General features: G+C 40.6%; 1 protein-coding gene and 1 pseudogene across 2 annotated transcripts in view; one reads left to right on the forward strand and one right to left on the reverse strand.

Moving 5' to 3' along the window:
- Positions 1–26,613, forward strand: part of PAK1 (p21 (RAC1) activated kinase 1) — a 165,687-nt gene that overhangs the window by 24,474 nt on the left and 114,600 nt on the right. The window lies entirely within an intron of this gene.
- On the reverse strand, positions 991–26,589 carry LOC122484233 (annotated as a pseudogene).

The raw sequence follows: 26,613 nt of genomic DNA on the forward strand, positions 1-26,613 counted from the left end.
TATTCTGAGGACAAGGGAAAGTGTACTCCCTTAGGACTGTCTTTCCTCCTAAGACAATTACCTCGTTCTCAGTGATTGTTTCAGGTCTCAGATTCTTTTTTTTCAACGTTTATTTATTTTTGGGACAGAGAGAGACAGAGCATGAACGGGGGAGGGGCAGAGAGAGAGGGAGACACAGAATCGGAAACAGGCTCCAGGCTCTGAGCCATCAGCCCAGAGCCTGACGCGGGGCTCGAACTCACGGACCGCGAGATCGTGACCTGGCTGAAGTCGGACGCTTAACCAACTGCGCCACCCAGGCGCCCCTCAGATTCTTGACCATATTTAGATTAGCTCTAATTTAATTTCATGAACAATGGTTTCTGCCTCTGCAGTCTTTTCTTGGGGCATTATGTGCATTATTTACTCTGGCTGTCACAGGGATACAGGGATTTATTTTCACTCTTATAACTAATATGTCTTAATGGTGATGTGACCATACATATTTTATGTTTTCCTTGGCAGAATAACTGATTCCTTTTTATTTTCTTCTGTGAGATCATTTTAATTTGTAACACTTTGCCCTCTTCGTCCTACTTTTTGTTTTTTGCACATTTCATGTTTTCTAAATATAGAATATTTATAAAATTCTATTATGTTACAGTGGGAATGGTGTTCAGGATTGGCTTGGACTCTTTCCTTTAGTTTTTTTTTTTTTATGTGTATTAATTTTGAGAGAGAGAGAGACAGTATGAACGGGGGAGGGACAGAGAGATAGAGGGAGACATAGAATTTAAAGCAGGCTCCAGGCTCTGAGCTGTCAGCACAGAGCCTGATGTGGGGCTTGAACTCAAACCCTGAGATCATGACCTGAGCCAAAGTCGGACACTTAACTGACTGAGCCACCCAGGTGCCCCACTCTCCTTTACTTTATATAAGAAATTAAGGGAAGTAATTTGCCTAGTCTTGTATTCTACTTCTTGCCCTCTTCCTATCTCCTGCCATGGAAGAATTTATATCTGGGGTTAAATTTCATTTTTCCCCTATTAGTCGAAAGTCTATCTTAACTTGTTTATATCTAATGGGACTTAATTAAAGTCATTAGCAGGTCTGCTGAAAATGAAGCAGAGCTGATGTCCCAACCTAGGAAATAAGATTACCTAGTGAGTAGAAGTGTTGTGGATCCAGCAGTGGAAAGAAGGGCCCACCGTGGACATACTCTTCACTCCTAGGCATACTTGGCATGTTATTAGATGTGCTAGTTATTGGGTGTGCCAACATTGGATTATTAGTGGTCTTTTCTGTGTTTACACCTAGGGTGTTTGAGGAAGGAAGGAATAAAATCGAATGAACAATTTTTACTCTGGTGCTGAGCACTTCTAACTTTATACTATAACAATTAATATTTGTTTGTTTGCGTTAGAAAGCTACTGTTGGGTGGCAAGGAAACCAGAGACCCTTCTTCTCATAGACTTGTTGGTACTAATTAAAACCCAGATTGCCAGCTGGAGGGCAACCTAAAAGTTTTCCAATTCAACACCTTTATTTTATGAATGAGAAAACTGAGACCAAGAGAAGAAAAAATAACTCACTCAGTATTTAAAACAATTTTTTTCTGGCTACAGATTTATTCAACACAAAACAATCTCTGGCTGACCACATCCATGACTAAATCCACCTGTAAACTGGAATTCACTTGCTGACCCAGCCCCAACTTCACCTTTCTTGTTGGCACCAGGGGGCACAGTGCTTTGTCTGTAGGTGTCTCTGTCAGCTTCCCCTCATGTGAGTCTTACAGGTTGCTCTCCCCTCACACCTTTGGGCTATGGCCTGACAGTTTCAGGATGGATGTGGTGCAGAATGGCAGGCACAACCTCAGGGGGCAGATGGGGGTATTCACAGAGATACTGGATAACCTTGTTGATAAGGTACTTGTAGAAATGTCTCCAGGCAAACTATTCCTTTATGTAGCCTTATGATTTGAGAGACTGCGTAGCCTTGATAATGTTATGATTGGGCACATTCTTGTCTGCCAGCTCAGGATGTTTAGGCATGTGGACTTCCTTCTTGGCCACCACTTTCCCTCCTTGAAAAGGAGTTCATAGATGGCTCTTCTTGGGCATCAACTTCTCAGCTGCTGCTGTGTATGGGGCCAGAACTGGAAAGGAAAAAACAACTCAGTATTACGCAGTAAGTTAGTTACAGAGTCAGGACTATATCTCAGCACTTCTGACTCCCTGTTAAGTGCATTTCACTACACCCCTCTGCAGGGCAAATGTAAGAGGAAAGGTCAGGTAGTGGAAAGAGCATAGATCTGAGGGCAGAAGATCTGGGTACAAACCATGGCTCTGCCATTTACTGACTTGTTCGTGAGAAAGTAATAGCACTTCCTCAAGTATGAGTTTCCTCATTTGTAAGATGGGATAATGCTGATACCTCTTTTACCTGCCTCTAGGGGTTATTATTAGGATAAAAATGTGAGATGCAGTGGAAAAAAAGGCAGATGAAAGTGGACATGGCTAATTTGCCTATGGATTTTGGCCCCATCACCTATTAACTGTGTGATTTTTGGGCAAGTCATTTAGTTTCTGTGAACACAGGTTTTTTTTTTTTTTTCCTTTGTAAAATTGGGACAATAGTAACTCTCTCACAGAGCTGTGTGGAGAACATTAGTGTATGTAAAGCATTTAATTTGGTGCCTGTTGCATAATAGCTGTTCAGTAAGTGAGATCTCAGAAGACTTAATTCTGTCTTCTCAGAACTGTTCCTTTAAGACTTAAAATAGATATAGCAGAACTCATTCTTCTGTAGCTTTAAAACTATTTTGAAAAGTTTGATTCAGAGGCTATAGGCAGGGTAAGGTATGGGCTTTGTGGTTAGGTTTCTGCTTTAAACTGTAGTGGCCCGTAGTCAGGCTCTTTCTTCTGTCTTTCTTCTGTCCAGGGAAGGGCCTGTAGAAATGGCAGGCATTGCATATGGTGAATTGATTGAAGAAGAGATAGAGGAAATTTGGTGGCTGGGAGATTTGGAAGGGAGAATGGAAATGGGAAAAGTAGTGCTACTTTTCATCACCACTGTCTACAGGCCACTGAGTATCAGTATGTGAGAACCTTTGTGATGAAACCTTTTCTCATTGTGATCTCAGTCTCTGACAATATAAATGTCTCAAAGTGTTGCGACCATGTCTAAGTCCTCTGTTGCCCCAAATACCTGACCTACAGTAGATATGTGTGTGTGTGTATATATATATATATATATATATATATATATATATATACACACATACACTCATATGTATGCATATATTTGTATATGTATTTATTTAAACATTTATTTATTTATTTTGAGAGAGAGAGAGAGAGGGAAAGAGAGAATCCCACCCTGATGCAGGGCTCCATCTCATAAACCATGAGATCATGACCTGAGCTGAAATCAAGAGCTAGATGCTTAACTGACTGAGTCACCCAGGTGCCCCAATATGTAGTATATTTTTATTGGAAGAATGACTACTTGAAGTGGAGAAGTACTGTGGCCCATAGGGATCCATGAACCCCTGTGGCTCCTAATTTCTCATCCAAGCTCCACTTTGCTGAGATATTTGTATTTAAATAGGCTTTTATAGTCTTTAGCCTGATGGATTTGTGGGATTTCATGTCTTGGTTTTTTTAAGCTTTGTTCTACTGCCAACTTCCCTTTATCACCTTGGTTCAGGTCAGACAACTATTTCCTTCATTCCTAGTCATTGTGTGGCACCTGCCAGGTTCCTCTTTCTGGTTTTTAATTCTGGGATGGAGCTGGTTGGTCTAAGGCACATGAGCTGGAGAACATGCGATTTGCATGATCAAGCAAACAGCATTTCCTTAGAAGTTCCAAGATTATGGGAAAGCATAATGCTGATAGGTTCTCTCCTTCTTTCCCCCAAAATAGGATACTCTCATATAAGCTATTAATTCAGTAAATATATACTAACCATGTATACTATAGATTAGATATTAGTCTGGGCACTTTGAATATATTATTTCACCAAATGCTTAGTAACCCTTTGAGTTAGGCTGATGATATTGCCCTCAATTCACAGATAAGGAATATAGAGTTTAGATAAAAGAAATGACTTGCCTTAGCTAGTAAAGGGTAGACCCAGGATTTGAACCCACGTCTTTATGACTCAAAAATCATCACTGATTGCCATGTCTGTTTACCTTACTAGAATGGAAACTCCTTGAAGGTAGAGGTCTTGTCTGATTCAAATCTGTATTTCCTATTCTCAGCACAAGAACTGAAATAGAACCTTTTTTTTTTTTTTTTTTTTTTACATTTTTTGAATTTTCTATTTAAAGTCCAGTTAGTTGGGGCACCTGGGTGCCTCATTCAGTTAAGTGTCCGACTTTGGCTCAGGTCATGATCCCACAGTTCGTGGGTTCGAGCCCTGCGTCGGGCTCTGTGCTGACAGCTCAGAGCCTGGAGCCTGCCTCGGATTCTGTGTCTCCCTCTCTCTCTGTTCCTCCCCTGCCTTCACTCTGTGTCTCTCTCATTCTCCCAAAAATAAATAAAGATTAAAAAAATTAATAAAGTCCAGTTAGTTAACATACAGTGTAATATTTAAAAAGTTTTAAAAAAATATTTATTTATATTTAAGAGAGTATGGAAGCCACAGAGAGGCAGAGAGAAAGGGAGACAGAGGATCTGAAGCAGGCTTTGTGCTGACAGCAGAGAGCCCAATGTGGGGCTCGAACTCAGAAACCAAACCGTGAGATCATGACCTGATACAAAGTTGGATGCTTAACTGACTGAGCCACCCAGGCAGCCCAACATACAGTGTAATATTAGTAACAGGTGTACAATATAGTGATTCAACACTTCCATACATCACCTAGTGTTCATCACAAGTATACTCCTTAAACCCTATCGCTTATTTAGCCCATCCCCCCCCCCCTTTTTGGTAACCATCAGTTTGTTCTCCTTAGTTAAGAGTCTGTTTCTCGGTTTGCCTCTCACTCTTTTTTCCCCCTTTGCTTATTTGTTTCTTGAATTCCAGATATGAGTAAAATCATATGGTATTTATCTTTCTCTGACTGAATTATTTTGCTTACCAGAATGTCCTCTAGCTCCATCCATGTCATTGCAAATGACAAGATTTCATTCTTTTTGATGGCTGAGTAATATCCACTGTGTGTGTGTGTGTGTGTGTGTGTGTGTGTGTGTGTGTGTGTGTGTGTATGTATCTCACAACTTCTTTATCCATTCATCAATCGATGGATACTTGGGCTGTTTCCATAGTTGGGCTATTGTAGATAATGCTGCTATAAACATTGGGGTGCATCTGTCCCTTTGAATTAGTATTTTGGATTCTTTGAGTAAATACCAGTAGTGCAATTGCTAGATTGTAGGATAATTCTATTTTTAACTTAAAAAAAAAACTTTTTTTAATGTTTATATTTGAAAGGGAGAGAGAGACACACAGTGTGTGAGTGGGGGAGGGGCAGAGAGGGAGACACAGAATCTGATGCAGGCTCCAGACTCTGAGCTGTCAGCACAGAACCTGATGTGGGGCTCGAACTTACGAGCAGTGAGATCATGATCTGAGCTGAAGTTGGACGCTTAACCGACTAAGCCACCTAGGAGCCTCTATTTTTAAATTTTTGAGCAGCCTCCATACTGTTTTCCAGAGTGGCTACACCAGTTTACATTCCCACCAATGGTGCAAGAGAGTTCCCTTTTCTCTGCATCCTTGCCAATACCTGTTGTTTCTTGTGTTGTTGATTTTAGCCATTCTGACAGGTATGAGGTGATACCTCACTGTAGTTTTGATTTGCGTTTCCCTGATAATGAGTGACATTGAGCATCTTTTCTTGTGTCTGTTGGCCATGTGTAATTCTTGACATAGACTAATTTTTATTGAACATGGGATACATTGGAAGATCTAGACTTAGAGCGTAGGGCAGTTGGGGTGAGGTGTTGAGAAACTGTTTTTGTAGTCTATGTTATTTGTGTGGGGGAACCTCAGTCCTCAAAGTGAATTTTTTTAATAACCCATGGGGTCAAAAAGGAAAGAAAGTATCATTTACTCCAGAAATCCACAAGCGTAACTAACACAAACATTAGAATGCTTTAAAGAACTTAGAATCTTATTGGGAGAATAATACCTACTTCCTCCTACTTGAGGAAAATTGAGATAATACCAGTAAACGAGCCTACCTGCAGTGTAAAGTGTGTAAGTTGTTTTTAGGCCTGGCTCTTCCTTCTTTCCCTTCTCTGGGCTTCAGTTTCTCCGTATAGTGTGTTGGCCTGGATGCCCCTGTGACTCCTGACAACTCCAACATTTAGGTAAGGGTATTGCAGTTGTTCTGTTGCTTACTTCCTCCATTACAGAGTAGTACATACTTGATGTCTGTGATGTTCTGCAGCCCTATAGCCCTTCTGTCTTTAAGCCTAGTTTCCTCTAAAGTCAGTTGCCTTCTTTAGTTTAGTTTTCTTTTTTAGGCTGTTTTTGTGTGGGCTAATGTTCCCTTTGGAGGTTGAATTGAATTGTGTAAGTATCTCAGGAAGTGGCAGAAGCACCTTCCTCAAACGCGGTTCCGTCAAAAGCCCATCAAGTCAAGTCCTGTCCCTAAAGAGGAAGAGAAAGCCTGGGCTCCTTAGCCAGTAGATAAAGAGTTTCTTCCTTGAGCTCTCTGGGCTAATGTCACCACTTAAAGAAGGGACATTTCCTTTTAAATTCCAAATACCCCACTCTGTATGTGATTAATATCCCTGGGTTGTTAAAAAAAATGATTTATTTAAGTAATCTCTACACCCAATGTGGGGCTCAAACTCATGACTCTGAGATCGAGAGTTGCATGCTCCTTTGACTGAGCCAGCCAGGCACCCCATTGCTGGACCATTTTTATGCCACTCTTCATTTCCCTCTACCTTCCTAAGTCTGACCCTTGGGTCATACAAAGTAAATTCAAGTTCTTCTCCATATCACAGTCCTTTATAATCACAGTGGTGATTTTATTTCTTTTTTTTTTACTAAATATTTTCTTCATGAGTTTCTCACATGATACTTCTTCTCCTTCTCTCTCATATCACTTTCCTCTCCACAAAAAATTCGTATGGGTAGGCTCTTTATGCTAATTTTCTGGTCTTGTGTAACTCATTCACTTCTCTCAGGTTTTCTCTCGCTGTTGCTTAAATAAGCCACATATACCTCTTTCATGTCTCCCTAACTTGTTTCTCATAGTTTCTTTTGTGTAACCTGTTTTTCATTGCTTTGTTGTACTTCTGCTCAACAACCTTCAAAGCCCAGTTAAAATATCTCTGTCTCTGATACCTTCTCTGACACTGTCCTCCTGTTCCAGACAGAATATCCTTTTTTTCAGTGTTTATGTGATACTTTCTTCTAAAAGCTATGACAGCATTTATTGTATTGTACTTTATTGTATTGTAATTATGCGTGTTCATGTATCTGCCCTCTCCCTAAACACTTCCTCAGTTATTCCAGTGTTGGAAGTACCTGTCATATGCCAGGTGGTCAACAAAAGAAGCAACTAACATTACTGAGTGCCTTACTGCTGTGCAAGTTGCCATATACTGTCAATTAATCCTTACATTGGGTCTCTCATGTAGGTATTACACCCACTGTACAGATGAAGTAATTGAGACCCAGAGATGAGTGATTTATTTATTATCTCACAGAAGACTGGGATTCAAACCTGCTTGCTGACTTCAAAGCTTGAGCTGTATTTAGAACTATTCTTTTGACTTCTAATTCAGTATTCTTTCTGTGTACATTAGAAAAACACAAATTGAGTAAGTAGATGTGCTTAATGCGGTGATAGATAAGAGTTCAAATGGGAGTAGGGTGCAAACAGCGGTAGCACTCACATAATTGCTGTGTATTAAGAAATGATCCTGGAGTTGTTAATGCTTTAATCGGTACTGTAGGCAGTCCTAAAATTTGGCACTTACAAATGAATCTGTTTTAGCTGGTTAGCAGATGTAACAACACCTACCTTAGGGCATGTTCTGTTCTAAAAAGGGATGAAAAGCTTCTTCTCTGTCACTATCGTGGGTAATGTGGATGAGCTCAGCTTTGACCTGAAACAGTGGTAGTGCTTCTGAAATCTTTCACTTCCAAGCTTTGTCATAATTTTGTCAGGTGCTGATAACCTACTTTTTCAGAGTTGTAGAATCAGACAATTGAAATATGAATTGGAATATGGGGTTCTTACTCCAAATGTTTGAATAGCCTAAGCTCTTACCAGGGAGAACCTAAACATGAAGGACTTTTATGGAGTTAGTAAAGGAGGCCAAATTGTAGACCTTGGGAAACACTCCTGTCTCCTTGTTTTGTGATGTGGGCTGTTGAGTCATTCTATATTTTCTTAAGTTGATTAATAGCAAATGTGTTACAGAAAGGTAGCAAAAATAAGACGAGGGTTCAAGCTTTTGGTAGCCTTATGTGATTTGAGTCAAATGATTACTACTTCCTAAGCCTATTCTTGTAGGTGTTTAGTGGTTTTTCCAGGGGATGTGATCCTTCTGTCTAAGGACCACACACCTCTGTTGCCCAGGGACCATGCTACACTGTAGCTTCTTTTACCTTTCTTTTTAAAAAAAGGTCACAAATCCTCCATTCACTCTGTATAGTCTAAAAATTTGTTGAAATCTGACATCTTCTGATGTCTCTTACCCATTCTCTTCCTTGTTGAGGTTTGTTTATACCTTTTAAAATATCTTTATATTGGGGTGCCTGGGTGGCTCAGTCGGTTGAGCGTCCGATTTCAGCTCAGGTCATGATCTCACGGTCCGTGAGTTCGAGCCCCGCGTCGGGCTCTGTGCTGACAGCTCAGAGCCTGGAGCCTGCTTCGGATTCTGTGTCCCCCTCTCTCTCTGACCCTTCCACGTTCATGCTCTGTCTCTCTCTGTCTCAAAAATAAACATTAAAAAAAATTAAAAAAAAAATCTTTATATTATTTTAGTGTGATTTTGGGTAGGAACATAGGTAAATGTGTTTTTATTCTGCCAAATTGGACTACAAGCAAACTTCAAAGAATTTAAAGGTCAAGAAAATGAAGTTGCATTTATATCTGGAGTCACAAAACTTTGACATGAAAGTAAGTGAGAGTTAGAGGCTAGACCTTCCTAGGAGATGTCCTAGGTTTAGATTTTGACTTGATCATGTACTAGGTATATGACTTTGGACAAATTACCTCCCTAATCCTTGTTTTTTAAAAAGTTTATTTACTTTCAGAGAAAGATAGAAAGCTCCAGCAGGGATGAGGCAGAGAGAGAGAGAGAGAGAGAGAGAGAGAGAGAGAGAGAGAGAGAGAGAATCCCAAGCAGGCTCCACATTGTCAGTGCAGAGCCTGACGCAGGGCTCAGTCTCATGAACCATGAGATCATGACCTGAACTGAAGTCGAGAGTTGGATACTTAACTGACTAAGCCACCCAGGTGCCCCCGCTAATCCTCACTTTTGAGATTGGATTTTTTTTTTTAAGAGAAAAGATACATCAGAAACTGCACTGAAATAATCATCAAAACATGAGTTTGCTTTTAGCAAACTATGGAATCTTGACCAAATCCTTTCTCCTTTTTGGGCCTCAGTTTCCCTCTATAAATTAGGAACTTTTCCTTGATGACCTCTAAGTTCCTTACTATTCTAAGGAGTCTGAGATTTTCCTGATTCCTGAAGAGCACTGACCCTTTAATGCTAATGTCTAGCCCCTTGTTCAGGATGATGAAGGCCTAGGATTTAGACAAATAGAGAGTGCTCTGAAGTCTCTGTGTGTGTATCTGCCTACCATTCTGACTAGAGCACAATACTTTAAAAAAGGAAAGGAAGTGGGGCACCTGGGTGGATCGCCTGAGTGTCTGACTTTGGCTCAGGTCATGATCTCGTGGTTTGTGGGTTCAAGCCCCACACGGGGCTTGCTGCTGTCAGTGCAGAGCCTGCCTCAGATCCTCTGTTGCTCTCTCTCTGCCCTCCCCCACTCACACTCTCTCAAAAATAAATTAAAAGAAAGGAAGGGAAGCAAAAATAAGATAAAAACAGAGAGGGAGACAAACCGTAAGAGACTCTTAAATACAAACTGAGGGTCACTGGAGGGGTGTTGGGGTGGAGGATAGGCTAAATGGGTATTGGGCATTAAGGAGGGCACCTGTTGGGATGAGCACTAGGTGTTATATGTAAGTGATGAATCACTAAATTCTGTTCCTGAAATCATTATTACACTATATGTTAACTAACTTGGATTTAAATTAAATGTGTGTAAATATAAATATGTGTGTGTGTGTGTGTGTGTGTATACATATATATAATAAACAAAAAGGAGAAAAACCCAACATAGTAGCAATGACAATGAAATGTTCTCCATCTTGGAATTTCTACCCTATAGTGTTAAAGACCACAAGAACATCTGCAGTATAAAAAACCCCTTTGACTTTTTAGTTTAGTATTTCATTAAATTTGTTTGAAAACTAATTAATTTGGTGTGTGTGTGTGTGGTGGAGATGCAAGATATCTATGAAAATCCTTTGGGAACCACTTTGGGAGTGTCTGTCTAATGCACTGTGTTATTAGGAGTATTGTGCTAATTCATATTGATGTATCTAGCACGATATCCAGAATATATAAGGTGATGAATAAATGCTGCTATTTAAAATATTTAAAGGGGTGCCTGGGTGGCTCAGTCAGTTAAGCCTCCGACTGTGGCTCAGGTCATGATCTTATGGTTTGTGAGTTTGAGCCCCATGTCAGGCTCTGTGCTGACAGCTCAGAACCTGGAGCCTGCTTTGGATTCTGTGTCTCCCACTCTCTCTGCCCCTCCCCCACTTACGCTCACACGCTCTCTCTCTCTCTCAAAAATAAATATTTTAAAAATTTAAAATATTAAAAAAAAAGAGGAATTGCAGTATACAAACCCATGGCTCTTAGGCAATACATGGTAAACAGGCAGGTATTTTAAAACATTTCACTTTTTTTTGCTTTTTCTCCCAGAATTAAGACAAGCCAGGGTACCTGAGGTCTTAGCGTGGAAAGGAGCAGCAATTTTGTTTTTTTGTAGTTGTGATTATTGTGTGTCTGCTCTAGCAGGAGAGAAAGACACTAAAATTATTATAACATTCAATGATGAATGTATAATAGAGGGATGTACAAAGTATTATCTAAGCAAGGAGTGGAAAGGGAGGAGAAGAGGCACTGAAGACTCCAGAAAGGAGGTGACATTTATGTGTGGAAGAATGAGCTTCCATTGAGCTTCCACTGAGCTTTACCAGTTTGAAAATGTGTTGAGGTCTACCATTTCTCTGGGCTTCAGCAGAACCTAGAGGACTCCTTCTTTGGGAAGTCGTTGGAGCCTATTAGGAACTGAGAAGTTCTTTCGAAGTCTGATTTAGTGTTTTTCTGACGCTGGCTTGGACTTCTCTTTATACCAGTGGAGATCTGGAACAAGACACTTGGCCAGGCTGTTGTTCTTAGTCTGGTTGAGGTTTAGGTACTGTTGTTGTTGTGTTTTTAAAAAATTAATTAATTAATTAACTTACTTATTTTTGAGAGAGAGAGAGAGAGAGAGAGCAAGAGAGCAGGGGAGAGGGGCAGAGGGAGAGAGAGAGAATCTTAAGAAGGCTTCACACTCAGCATGGAGTCCCACACGGGACTCAATCCCAGGGCCCTGGGATCATGACCTGAGCCAAAATCAAGAGCTCAGGTGCTCAACCAACTGGGCCACCCAGGCACCCTAAGATTCAGGTACTGTTAATGGATGTATGTTAGGTAAGCAGAAAATTATGTCTTTTGTTTCGAGAGCTGCCCGAGTGAATTTTTCTTTTTTTTTTTTTTTTTTTTTTCTTTAATTTTATTTTTTATTTTTTATTTATTTTTTTTTTTTTCTGAAATTTATTGACAAATTGGTTTCCATACAACACCCAGTGCTCATCCCAAAAGGTGCCCTCCTCAATACCCATCACCCACCTTCTCCTCCCTCCCACCCCCCATCAACCCTCAGTTTGTTCTCAGTTTTTTACAGTCTCTTATGCTTTGGCTCTCTCCCATTCTAACCTCTTTTTTTTTTTTTCCTCCTTCCCCTCCCCCATGGGTTCCTGCCAAGTTTCTCAGGATCCACATAAGAGTGAGACCATATGGTATCTGTCTTTCTCTGTATGGCTTATTTCACTTAGCATCACGCTCTCCAGTTCCATCCACGTTGCTACAAAAGGCCATATTTCATTTTTTCTCATTGCCATGTAATATTCCATTGTGTATATAAACCACAATTTCTTTATCCATTCATCAGTTGATGGACATTTAGGCTCTTTCCATAATTTGGCTATTGTTGAGAGTGCTGCTATGAACATTGGTGTACAAGTGGCCCTATGCATCAGTGCTCCTGTATCCCTTGGATAAATTCCTAGCAGTGCTATTGCTGGGTCATAGGGTAGGTCTATTTTTAATTTTCTGAGGAACCTCCACACTGCTTTCCAGAGCGGCTGTACCAATTTGCATTCCCACCAACAGTGCAAGAGGGTTCCCGTTTCTCCACATCCTCTCCAGCATCTATAGTCTCCTGATTTGTTCATTTTGGCCACTCTGACTGGCGTGAGGTGATACCTGAGTGTGGTTTTGATTTGTATTTCCCTGATAAGGAGCGACGCTGAACATCTTTTCATGTGCCTGTTGGCCATCCGGATGTCTTCTTTAGAGAAGTGTCTATTCATGTTTTCTGCCCATTTCTTCACTGGGTTATTTGTTTTTCGGGTGTGGAGTTTGGTGAGCTCTTTATAGATTTTGGATACTAGCCCTTTGTCCGATATGTCATTTGCGAATATCTTTTCCCATTCCGTTGGTTGCCTTTTAGTTTTGTTGGTTGTTTCCTTTGCTGTGCAGAAGCTTTTTATCTTCATAAGGTCCCAGGAATTCACTTTTGCTTTTAATTCCCTTGCCTTTGGGGATGTGTCGAGTAAGAGATTGCTACGGCTGAGGTCAGAGAGGTCTTTTCCTGCTTTCTCCTCTAAGGTTTTGATGGTTTCCTGTCTCACATTTAGGTCCTTTATCCATTTTGAGTTTATTTTTGTGAATGGTGTGAGAAAGTGGTCTAGTTTCAACCTTCTGCATGTTGCTGTCCAGTTCTCCCAGCACCATTTGTTAAAGAGGCCGTCTTTTTTCCATTGGATGTTCTTTCCTGCTTTGTCAAAGATGAGTTGGCCATACGTTTGTGGGTCTAGTTCTGGGGTTTCTATTCTATTCCATTGGTCTATGTGTCTGTTTTGGTGCCAATACCATGCTGTCTTGATGACGACAGCTTTGTAGTAGAGGCTAAAGTCTGGGATTGTGATGCCTCCTGCTTTGGTCTTCTTCTTCAAAATTCCTTTGGCTATTCGGGGCCTTTTGTGGTTCCATATGAATTTTAGGATGGCTTGTTCTAGTTTCGAGAAGAATGCTGGTGCAATTTTGATTGGGATTGCATTGAATGTGTAGATAGCTTTGGGTAGTATTGACATTTTGACAATATTTATTTTTCCAATCCATGAGCAGGGAATGTCTTTCCATTTCTTTAAATCTTCTTCAATTTCCTTCAGAAGCTTTCTATAGTTTTCAGCATACAGATCCTTTACATCTTTGGTTAGATTTATTCCTAGGTATTTTATGCTTCTTGGTGCAATTGTGAATGGGATCAGTTTCTTTATTTGTCTTTCTGTTGCTTCATTGTTAGTGTATAAGAATGCAACTGATTTCTGTACATTGATTTTGTATCTTGCAACTTTGCTGAATTCCTGTGTCAGTTCTAGCAGATTTTTGGTGGAGTCTATCGGATTTTCCATGTATAATATCATGTCATCTGCAAAAAGCGAAAGCTTGACTTCATCTTTGCCAATTTTGATGCCTTTGATTTCCTTTTGTTGTCTGATTGCTGATGCTAGAACTTCCAGCACTATGTTAAACAGCAGCGGTGAGAGTGGGCATCCTTGTCGTGTTCCTGATCTCAGGGAAAAAGCTTTCAGTTTTTCCCCGTTGAGGATGATGTTAGCTGTGGGCTTTTCATAAATGGCTTTTATGATCTTTAAGTATGTTCCTTCTATCCCGACTTTCTCAAGGGTTTTTATTAAGAAAGGGTGCTGGATTTTGTCGAAGGCCTTTTCTGCATCGATTGACAGGATCATATGGTTCTTCTCTCTTTTTTTGTTAATGTGATGTATCACGTTGATTGATTTGCGAATGTTGAACCAGCCCTGCATCCCAGGAATGAATCCCACTTGATCATGGTGAATAATTCTTTTTATATGCCGTTGAATTCGATTTGCTAGTATCTTATTGAGAATTTTTGCATCCATATTCATCAGGGATATTGGCCTGTAGTTCTCTTTTTTTACTGGGTCTCTGTCTGGTTTAGGAATCAAAGTAATACTGGCTTCATAGAATGAGTCTGGAAGTTTTCCTCCCCTTTCTATTTCTTGGAATAGCTTGAGAAGGATAGGTATTATCTCTGCTTTAAACGTCTGGTAGAACTCCCCTGGGAAGCCATCTGGTCCTGGACTCTTATTTGTTGGGAGATTTTTTTTTTTTTTTTTTTTTTTTTTTTTTTTTTTTTTTTTTCAATGTTTATTTATTTTTGGGACAGAGAGAGACAGAGCATGAACGGGGGAGGCGCAGAGAGAGAGGGAGACACAGAATCGGAAGCAGGCTCCAGGCTCTGAGCCATCAGCCCAGAGCCCGACGCGGGGCTCGAACTCACGGACCGCGAGATCGGGACCTGGCTGAAGTCGGACGCTTAACCGACTGCGCCACCCAGGCGCCCCTGTTGGGAGATTTTTGATAACCGATTCAATTTCTTCGCTGGTTATGGGTCTGTTCAAGCTTTCTATTTCCTCCTGATTGAGTTTTGGAAGCGTGTGGGTGTTCAGGAATTCGTCCATTTCTTCCAGGTTGTCCAATTTGTTGGCATATAAGTTTTCATAGTATTCCCTGATAATTGTTTGTATCTCTGAGGGATTGGTTGTAATAATTCCATTTTCATTCATGATTTTATCTATTTGGGTCATCTCCCTTTTCTTTTTGAGAAGCCTGGCTAGAGGTTTGTCAATTTTGTTTATTTTTTCAAAAAACCAACTCTTGGTTTCGTTGATCTGCTCTACAGTTTTTTTAGTTTCTATATTGTTTATTTCTGCTCTGATCTTTATTATTTCTCTTCTTCTGCTGGGCTTAGGCTGCCTTTGCTGTTCTGCTTCTAGTTCCTTTAGGTGTGCTGTTAGATTTTGTATTTGGGATTTTTCTTGTTTCTTGAGATAGGCCTGGATTGCAATGTATTTTCCTCTCAGGACTGCCTTTGCTGCGTCCCAAAGCGTTTGGATTGTTGTATTTTCATTTTCGTTTGTTTCCATATATTTTTTAATTTCTTCTCTAATTGCCTGGTTGACCCACTCATTCGTTAGTAGGGTGTTCTTTAACCTCCATGCTTTTGGAGGTTTTCCAGACTTTTTCCTGTGGTTGATTTCAAGCTTCATGGCATTGTGGTCTGAAAGTAAGCATGGTATAATTTCAATTCTTGTAAACTTATGAAGGGCTGTTTTGTGACCCAGTATATGATCTATCTTGGAGAATGTTCCATGTGCACTCGAGAAGAAAGTATATTCTGTTGCTTTGGGATGCAGAGTTCTAAATATATCTGTCAAGTCCATCTCATCCAATGTCTCATTCAGGGCCCTTGTTTCTTTATTGACCGTGTGTCTAGATGATCTATCCATTTCTGTAAGTGGTGTATTAAAGTCCCCTGCAATTACCACATTCTTATCAATAAGGTTGCTTATGTTTATGAGTAATTGTTTTATATATTTGGGGGCTCCGGTATTCGGTGCATAGACATTTATAATTGTTAGCTCTTCCTGATGGATAGACCCTGTAACTATTATATAATGTCCTTCTTCATCTCTTGTTACAGCCTTTAATTTAAAGTCTAGTTTGTCAGATATAAGTATGGCTACTCCAGCTTTCTTTTGGCTTCCAGTCGCATGATAAATAGTTCTCCATCCCCTCACTCTCAATCTAAAGGTGTCCTCAGGTCTAAAATGAGTCTCTTGTAGACAGCAAATAGATGGGTCTTGTTTTTTTATCCATTCTGATACCCTATGTCTTTTGGTTGGCGCATTTAATCCATTTACATTCAGTGTTATTATAGAAAGATACGGGTTTAGAGTCATTGTGATGTCTGTATGTTTTATGCTTATAGTGATGTCTCTGGGACTTTGTCTCACAGGGTCCCCCTTAGGATCTCTTGTAGGGCTGGTTTAGTGGTGACAAATTCCTTCAGTTTTTGTTTGTTTGGGAAGACCTTTATCTCTCCTTCTATTCTAAATGACAGACTTGCTGGATAAAGGATTCTTGGCTGCATATTTTTTCTCTCTAGCACCCTGAAAATCTCTTGCCAATTCTTTCTGGCCTGCCAAGTTTCAAAAGAGAGATCAGTCACGAGTCTTATAGGTCTCCCTTTATATGTGAGGGCACGTTTACCCCTTGCTGCTTTCAGAATTTTCTCTTTATCCTTGTATTTTGCCAGTTTCACTATGATATGTCGTGCAGAAGATCGATTCAAGTTACGTCTGAAGGGAGTTCTCTGTGCCTCTTGGATTTCAATGCCTTTTTCCTTCCCCAGTTCAGGGAAGTTCTCAGCTATGATTTCTTCAAGTACCCCTTCAGCACCTTTCCCTCTCTCTTCCTCCTCTGGGATACCAATTATGCGTATATTATTTCTTTTTAGTGTATCACTTAATTCTCTAATTTTCCCCTCATACTCCTGGATTTTTTTATCTCTCTTTTTCTCAGCTTCCTCTTTTTCCATAACTTTATCTTCTAGTTCACCTATTCTCTCCTCTGCCTCTTCAAGCCGAGCTGTGGTGGTTTCCATTTTGTTATGCATTTCGTTTAAAGCATTTTTCAGCTCCTCGTGACTGTTCCTTAGTCCCTTGATCTCTGTAGCAAGAGATTCTCTGCTGTCCTGTATACTGTTTTCAAGCCCAGCGATTAATTTTATGACTATTATTCTAAATTCACTTTCTGTTATATTATTTAAATCCTTTTTGATCAGCTCATTAGCTGTTGTTATTTCCTGGAGATTCTTCTGAGGGGAGTTCTTCCGCTTGGTCATTTTGGATAGTCCCTGGCGTGGTGAGGACCTGCAGGGCACTTCCCCTGTGCTGTGGTGTATACCTGGAGTTGGTGGGCGGGGCCGCAGTCAGACCTGATGTCTGCCCCCAGCCCACCGCTGGGGCCACAGTCAGACTGGTGTGTGCCTTCTCTTCCCCTCTCCTAGGGGCGGGATTCACTGTGGAGTGGTGTGGCTCGTCTGGGCTACTTGCACCCTGCCAGGCTTGTGATGCTGGGGATCTGGCGTATTAGCTGGGGTGGGTAGGCAAGGTGCTCGGGGGCAGGAGGGGCAGGCTTAGATCGCTTCTCCTTAGGTGATCCACTTCAGGAGGGGCCCTGTGGCAGCGGGAGGGAGTCAGATCCGCTGCCGGAGGTTTGGCTCCGCCTAAGCGCAGAGTTGGGTGTTTGCGCGGAGCGAGCAAGTTCCCTGGCAGGAACCGGTTCGCTTTGGGATTTCGGCTGGGGGATGGGCGGGGGAAATGGCGCTGGCGAGCGCCTTTGTTCCCCACCAAACTGAGCTCTGTTGTCAGGGGGCTCAGCAGCTCTCCCTCCCTTTGTCCTCCAGCCTTCCCGCTTTCCGAGCAGAGCTGTTAATTTCTGACCTCCCAGACGCTAAGTCGCACTTGCTGTCGGAACACAGTCCGCCCGGCCCCTCCGCTTTTGCAAGCCCGACTCGGGGGCTCTGCTTGGCCGGCGAGCCGCCCCTCCGCCCCGGCTCCCTCCCGCCAGTCCGTGGAGCGCGCACCGCCTCGCCGCCCTTCCTACCCTCTTCCGTGGGCCTCTCGTCTGCGTTTGGCTCCGGCGACTCTGTTCTGCTAATCCTCTGGCGGTTTTCTGGGTTATTTAGGCAGGTGTAGATGGAATCTAAGTGATCAGCAGGACGTGCGGTGAGCCCAGCGTCCTCCTAAGCCGCCATCTTGCCGCCGAATCCCGAGTGAATTTTTCAAGATAATTGTTTGGAATCTCTACTTTGTGTCATCCCAGGCAGCTGTGGGTCTTTAGGACCTAACCTATTTAAGATACCTAAACATTTAATTCTCTTTAAGTATCTCAGCAATAATTTTTCCTTTTGGAGTAGAAGTTGGCTCTATTTTGACTTGCTACTTTTTGTTTTTTGGTTATTGGGTATCTAAACTTCTTAGTAAGTTCATAGGCTAGAATAGTCTAGCACAGAAATAGTGAGTAAAACATTTTTATTACATGAACAACAAATATTATTGTATTTATTTTATGCTACATGCTGTGCTAGACCCTAGGTATATAAAAGTGAGTAAGATCCAGTTCCTCTCTTGGAGAAGCTCATAGACTTGTGGCAAAGAAAGAGAAAACAATACTTTAGGAATTGTTGGTTGACCATGTACCATTAATCATGATAAGCACTGGGGATGAATGAGAAAATCTCAACCCTTGATGTGCTTATAGCCTAGTGGGAGGTGGTAAGGTGAGAAGGAGCCCTATAAGCCAGTAACTAATACAATGGACAAGGGAGGATGTGGCATTTATCATAAAAGAGAGAGGGGTATGTGGCTGGCTCAGTCAGTGGAGCATGCAGCTCTTGATCATGGGGTTGTGGGTTCTAGCCCCATGTTGGGTGGAGAGGTTACTTAAAAATAAAATCTTTAAACCTTTTTTTAAAAATAAAAGAGAGAAATGGTATTGTGTGCCCTGAGGAAGGTATCACTTTAGAGTTGCACTAGATGGTCTGTTAGCCCTCTCTGAGTCTCAAACAGTATAAGATTCTATGATTTTGTGAATTTTTCACTTATGGGTATCAGAGAGTAAGTGGTATTTTATATACAAAAAACTCATGAAGAAGAGTGTTGGAGAAGACATGAATAGACACTTTTCCAAAGAAGACATCCAGATGGCCAACAGACACATGAAAAAAATGCTCAACATCACTCATCATCAGGGAAATACAAATCAAAACCACACTGAGATACCACTTCACATCAGTCAGAGTGGCTAAAATGAACAACTCATGAAACAACAGATGCTGGCGAGAATGTGAAGAAATGGGAACCCTCTTGCACTGCTGGTGGGAATGCAAACTGGTGCAGCCTCTGGAAAACAGTGTAGAGGTTCCTCAAAAAATTAAAAATAGAACTACCCTGTGACGCAGCAATAGCATTACTAGGAATTTATCCAAAGGATACAGGAGTGCTGATTCATAGGGGCACATGTACCCCAATGTTTATAGCAGCACTTTCAACAATAGCCAAATTATGGAAAGAGCCTAAATGTCCATCAGCTGATGAATGGATAAAGAAGATGTGGTATATATATACAATGGAATATTACTTGGCAGTCAGAAAGAGTGAAATCCTGCCATTTGCAGCAACATGAATGGAACTGGAAGGTATTATGCTAAGTGAAATAAGTCAGAGAAAGACAGATACCATGTTTTCACTCATATGTGGAACTTGAGAAACTTGACAGAAGACCATGGGGGAAGAGAAGAGGAGAAAAATAATTACAAACAGCGAGGGAGGGAGGCAAACCATAAAAGACTCTTAAATACAGAGAACAAACCAATGGTTGGGTGGGGGGGGCTGGGGAGAGGGAAAATGGGTGATGGGAATCGAGGAGGATACTTGTTGGGGTGACCACTGGGTGTTGTATGTAAGCAATGAGTCATGGGAATCTACCCCCAAAACCAAGACCACACTGTATATACTGTATGTTAGTATACAACTTGACAATAAATTATATTTAAAAAATGTTAATAAATGCAACTAAAAATGTTAATTAGCAAAATAAATAAATAAAATAAAATAAAATAAAATAAAAATAGCTAATTCCAGTGTAACAGAATTATGGAAGTAGGAAAAGTGATTTTCTGGTTGTTCAATTTTTTTTTTTTTTTTTTTTTTACAAATTTAAAGTGTTTTTATTTACACACACATGCACACACACAGAGGTTTCCTTTCATTATCTATGACTCAATGTGTTTTTTCTCATAATGATGGCAAATTCATATTAGTTTCTGTTGTTTTCCTCTAGGATTAAATGTTAAAGAAGATGGGTACATGTGTACTTTTGTTTGATTTTAGACACAAGAGAATTTGAAATAAGAAAACAAGCATTACTTAGATATTTGATGACCATGACTGTTTTCTCTTCGCCACATTACCCTAAAAGTTGCCACTTTCACTTAGCACAATTAAGCCAAATATCACGAGAAACACACTTGTAGTTGAACAAATTAATCACTCCTTGTGGTAAGGGGGAACATATCCTATGGTGAACCATGGGGTATCTCTGTAAGAAGGTGCTAGAAAGGACCTGTTATAGGATTTGGGGCTTTGGTTGGGTAAATTTTGTGAGGGTGTAAGGAAGCTGGTTGTTCAATTCTAAAACAATAGTAGTGGCTGCAGAACATTTTCCAGAAAGTGATCCAAGTGAGCAAATGTTTCCTCAATACTTTTTCTGAGACCAGTCTCTCCTTAAGAGTTGTAGATAAAAAAAAATGTATAAAATGGTGTTTCTGCCCTTGAGAGGCTTTGATTTTATTAGGACTGTAGGATTTCTATGCTAAAAAATTAAACAGTTCCACCAAATAAGCTGGGTAGAAACTTGAAGTGTTTAGAGAAAGGTGAATCATTAGTTTCCTTGACCTCCTGTAACAAAATACCACAAACTGGTTGGCTTAGAACAAAAGAAAATTATAGTCACACAGTTCTGGAGGCCACAAGTCCAAAATTAAGGTGTCAGCCAGGGCCATACTGCCTTTGAAGGTGAAGGAAGGATCTGTTCCAGGCCCTTCGCCTAGCTTCTGGTAGCCTTAGGCATTCCTTGGCTTGTAGATGGACATCTCCCTGTCTTTTCATAGACTCTCTCCTTGTGTATGTGTGTGTGAACTTCTTAGTAAGCATAGACCAAAATAGCCTAGCTGGAATTTGGAAATTTGTGTCCAAATTTCTCCTTGTAAGGACTCAAGTCATATTGCATTAGGGCCCCCCCCCCTTAATAACCTCATTTTAACTTGATTACCTCTGTAAAGACTCTATTTTAAAATAAAATCACATTCTGAAGTACTAGGGCTTAGGACTTTGACATATCTTATTTTGGGAGACACAGTTCAAACCCATAACCATAGGCTTGAGGATTAGGGGAAAGAACTCAGTCAGCTAGGAGTGGAATTAGCAGAAAGAAGTGGAGATACTGTGAGACAAATCTGTACAGTATCTAAATCCTCATAAGAGGACACTCCAGGTAAATTCATCTTGGTAGAACCAAGGAGTTCTGAGATCCCCAAGCAGGGATATTTAGAGAAAAAAAGATTACTTCAATTTTCTTCTTAGTTGTTTTTGTTCATAGTGTACTTTTGTGGGCAACTTCTTTCTTTTTCTATAAGCACTTTTATTGCTCATGCCACATATCCACTCTTGACCATTAAGATATTGATTGCATGTTGAATAAAAATTTATTCTTAGGTAACAAAAATTAAATTATTTAACTTACATAGTCATTTTTAGTAATAGAAGACATTTTCTTTGTAAATGTGATGAATTTATACCAAAAATGGATGATTTCAAGGAATTTGACATTAGAAAATGAGAGTGGATCATGACATTTCTTAATCTGTGACTCCTGGGGTTAGGATAGTAGTTCTCAAGTTTTGCCACTCCAAGAAAGCTTAAAAATGTATTGACACTTAGATCCCACTCAGGACCAAATAAATTAAATTTGGGGGGGGGGCGGTAAAGGTAGGTATGGGGCCCAGGCATCAGTGTTTTAAAAAAGCTGTCCTGGGGGCGCCTGGGTGACGCAGTCGGTTAAGCTTCCGACTTCAGCCAGGTCACGATCTCGCGGTCCGGGAGTTCGAGCCCCGCGTCAGGCTCTGGGCTGATGGCTCGGAGCCTGGAGCCTGTTTCCGATTCTGTGTCTCCCTCTCTCTCTGCCCCTCTCCCGTTCAAGCTCTGTCTCTCTCTGTCCCAAAAATAAATAAACGTTGAAAAAAAAAAAAAAAAGCTGTCCTGGTTTGTATACTTGGTTGTAACACTGGCTTAGGGGAGTAAGAAAGAAACCAGATTCTTGTCCTTGCTGTGACCTTTGAACATTCCCTAAAGCTATTGAATCTTAGGTACCTCTGAGAATAAATCTAGGTATATTATCTCTGACATGTACCAGCTGTTTAAAAACTACGGGCAAGTTACTGGAATTCTTTTTGGATCTCAGTTTTCTCATTTGTAGAATGGAGACAGTTAAACTACCTTTGAGGTTTGCTATGACAATCAAATATTTGCAGATACTTCAGAATGCTTTGTAGATTAAAAGTACTATGTAATATGAGGGTTTAAAATTTTTTTCACTGGTAGATAACTTGCCCAAGATGTTATAACTGCTTGGTGCCCTAGACAAGACCAAAATCTACATCTCCTGAATCTTTTTATTTCCCCATTAATTTGAAAGGTGATTTTTCTTCCTTTCTCTTTCATGTTTTCAGTTCTTTTAAGTTGTATCTGAATGCCTTCTGTATTAGATACTTTCAGGCTACTGGGTATGGTAAGCAGCATGTTGGTTTAGTGGAAAGGACATGGTCTTTGGAGTTGCATGGATGTGAGGTTCAATTCTGACTCCATTACTAACCAAATCACTTTAACCTCTCTAAGTTTCAGTTTCTTTGTATGTTAAACGGAGTATTAAATGAGAAAATAATGTGAAAGCACTTAGCACTGTGCTTGGTATATAATACCAAACACTGATAATTGTTGCTTTTGTTATTATGAGAAGTAGTGATAGCAGAGAATTCATTCATTCATTCATTCATTCATTTATGAGAAAGCACACATGCACACCCCTGGGGGAAAGGGAGAGAGAGAGTCTTAAGAGGCTTCATGCCCAGCGTGGAGCCTGACGAGGGGGCTCAATCTCAAGACCATGAGATCAGGATCTGAGTTGACATCAAGAGTTGGATGCTTAACCGACTGAGCTATTCAGGTGCCCTGAGGGTAATACTTTTAATACAGTTGAATAAATGGTAAAAAAAGAAGCTGTTCCATTTGACTTCACTGAACAGGGTCATCTCCTTTTGGTGGCTTTTGGGAGTGGGCTTGATGGGATACCTTCCAAAGTCTTTATTATAACAATTTTAATCAGTATAGTTTTATACTGTTTTAAAGATAATTTTACAAGCTATTCTCATTTAATCCTCACCATCATGTGCAAAGAAAATATCCCAATATATTTAACGAGGAAACCACAACTAAGAGAGATGAAGTGACTTTCAACCAGTCACCTTATGAGTAAGCAATAGAGACAATTATTGTTTAAGGGGAAATTCCAACCCTAGATACCTTGGGTTTTGTTTCAGATGGCCTTTTGGTTTCATAATGGGCTTTCGGATGTAAACCCAGAAGCCTTAGTTTTGTAGTTGTATTAGTTATGTACTGTTGCTTCAATAAATTGCCTGTAAAATTTATCAGCTTAAGAAAAAAATAAACATTATCTTACAGTTTCCGAGGGTGAGGAATTTTAGAGTGGCCAAGCTGGGTGGTTCTGGCTGTTATGTCTCAACTGAGATTACAGTCAAGCTGTTGCCTAGAGCTACAGTTTTCTAGAGGTTCACCTGGGCCTGGTGGATTCCCTTCCACACTCACTCATCTGGTTATTGGCTAGCTTCAGTTTTTAGCTGGCTGTTGACAGGCTGGTAGCATCAGTTCCTTGCTCACAACATGGCAGCTAGCTTCCCCACAATGAATGATCTGAGAGAGAAAAGAGCAACCAAAACAGAAGCTGCAGTGCCTTTTGTAATCTAATTTCAGAAATGATATATCATCACTTCAACTGTATTCTTTTGATCACACAGACCAACCCTTCTACTAGGTGGGAAAGGATACACAAAGGTGTGAATACCAGGAGGCAGGGATCATTGGATACTGTCTTGGAGGCTGGCTACCATAGTTGTAGAGAAACTGAGGCCCAGGCTGTATAATACATAGTTAAGGAGTTAACTTTAATATGCAAGTTTAGATTCTACTCCATGTTCCAGGTATGGTGGATATCAGGAAAATCCCCATGTCTTTAAGGGATGGTTTCTTAGGACACAGGGAACAGGGAATCTTGCAGAAGCCTCTTGAGTCTCATGTATTTACTATTGCTCTTTCTAAGTTGGTAACATAATCATGCCTGTTTTTACAAATAGACACTTTATTGAGCGGTTGGGAGCATGAGAGGGTTTCTTTGCCATTGAGTGCTACCTGGTGAAATTAACCTTGGAAATCTTTACCTGTTGAGAAAATTACCTGAGGGAACTTTACAAGCCTCCAGCACTTCGTGCTTTAAAAACCCCTTTCACATTCACTTTTCATGTGATCATCTACAAGGAATAGTGTGATGAGATGGGAAATTGACTGCCATTTAAGTCAGTACATCTGAATTTGGGTTCCAGCTTAGGCACTGTGATTTTGACAAAGTCACGTTCTCCCCCTTGACCCCAGTTTCCTTAAGTAACACAAGGAGGTGTAAACTAGAGTCTCAGGGTTTGGAAGTGCAACTTCACAGGCTATTGTGGTGAGACTGGGAAGTGGGAAGACGCTGAGGAAGGGGAACTTCCCCACCTCCTTTTCAGCCAGAGCAGCTATGCATTTACCTGTTTACATATTGTTGTTTCTGTAAGATTTGACTGGAAAAAAGAGTTTGAGAGGCTTTAAAAAAAAAAGCTTGGAAACCATTGGATTGAGTGATTGCAGAAGCCTTCTCCGTGTAAAGACGGAGTTGGTTTTTCTGATGCCATTGGGCAAGCAGTAGCCTGGGGGTCCTGGCCTCTACTATCCTTTCTACATCTCTATAGATAGAACAGCAGAGCAGTGGACGTAGATGTCTTCTAAGAAATCTAGATGTTTTTCTCACCCTTTTCCCCTTAGATTTTTTTTCTTTAAGCCAGTAGTGGGAGAGGTGGGCAGTTTTCTTTAAGCCAGTGGTGGGAGAGGGGATGGCTAGTTCTCCATTTTTAATGTGGCATAGCTTCTTCTGGAATTAGGATCCAGATCTGGAGGAATGAATGAAGGCCTTTCTTGGAGAGGCAGAAGTCACTGAACAGGCTTCCTGGGAGAGGAGGGGGCTGGGTGAATCAGCAGCAGGTGAGAAGAACTGGTCTTAAAAGTTGGCCTCTGCCTCTTTAGGATTATATAGATGTAAAAATGCTTTCTCTAGCCTATTCTTGGTCCCCAAGCCCATCTACCTTTTGGAGACTAATAGAGAAGATAGAGGTGGGAGGAATTTCAGATGAATCTTGCTTACAGCAGCTTGGGAGGGCCCTTGTCTTTTGGTGGCTCCAATAGTTTTTATTATTTCCTTGTTGGCTATAGAAAGCAGATCTTTACTAGCAGATTGAAGTTAGTCTTTAGCCATTTTTTTCCGTACTCTCTGTTCTTTTATTTTCCAGATAGTATTCTTTTTTTGGGATAGAAGCCTGGAAATGAATAGATTAGTGGAAGGAGGATTGGATTTAGAATGAGTAGGTCTGGACAAAGCTCTGGCTCTCCCACTTACTTGTGTGACCTTGGGCAAGTTTCTTAATCTTTCTCAGTTTGTTTCCTCATATGTAAAATAGGATTGCTGTGAAGATTAAAGGAGGTAAGTATGTAAGGTACTGCATCTGCCCATAATATGTGCTCACTAGGTGATAAGTATTTACAATTATTTTTATATTTACATTTTTGAGAATTTAGGATAGATGCTAGTTATAAAATTACTATTTTATATTAGAGTAACAATGTCGGTACTGGAAAAAGTCTTACAATTCATCTTCTATATTCATTTTACAATGGGTGCATTTTATAATTGGAATTATTCAGGCTCCACGTCAAGCAGTGAATGGCCCAAGACCACCAATAGAGGCAGCAGGGACTCAGTTTACAGTACATCATTCTCCAATTACAGGAGTGTCTTAGACTAGTCTGGGCAGCTGGGGCTGGGGTAGACATCCGTATAGGTTCCTAACTTTATGCTTTGAGGGCCATTAATCTATGTGTCCTGAGAAACCAGAGGCCACCTTGAGTTGGATACTGCTGGGTAGAGCCAATCTCTTAAGTTTCCATTCTCCTGAGAGGTATTTCCTGGTGTGGACCTGGGCCCTTGAAGAGGTACTTCATGGTTCTTTCCTTGGCAACTAAACCTGTCCTTCCCTCTTCATAAAATAAAAACAAATCCTGAAAAGAGTAGACAAGTGTAGCCATGATGTCTCTGGCTGTGAATGACCCAGTGTGCTGGAACTGTAATATGGAAAGAAGGAGGGAAGGAGGCTGGAAAAGTTCAGAAAACTTTTTGAGTATTTTTTCCCCTTCAAAGTGTGCTAAGGGCTATTCCTTCTGTTTCTTTGTGAAGAGAAAATTGTAGAATTTTAGGACTAAAAGTTCCTTGTAAGGATGTCTAATACAGCTTTTACCTCATGTTTGAATTTCTTCTGCAAAGTCCTTCCAAGTATTTTGCCAATATCTGTTTGCATATTTCCATGATGGAGCGCTCTGTATTGATAGAGACCGTCATTTTCATGGTTTGACATTTTGGCTC

Source organism: Prionailurus bengalensis, chromosome D1 (genome assembly GCF_016509475.1).
Source record: "Prionailurus bengalensis isolate Pbe53 chromosome D1, Fcat_Pben_1.1_paternal_pri, whole genome shotgun sequence".
Taxonomy (NCBI): domain Eukaryota; kingdom Metazoa; phylum Chordata; class Mammalia; order Carnivora; family Felidae; genus Prionailurus; species Prionailurus bengalensis.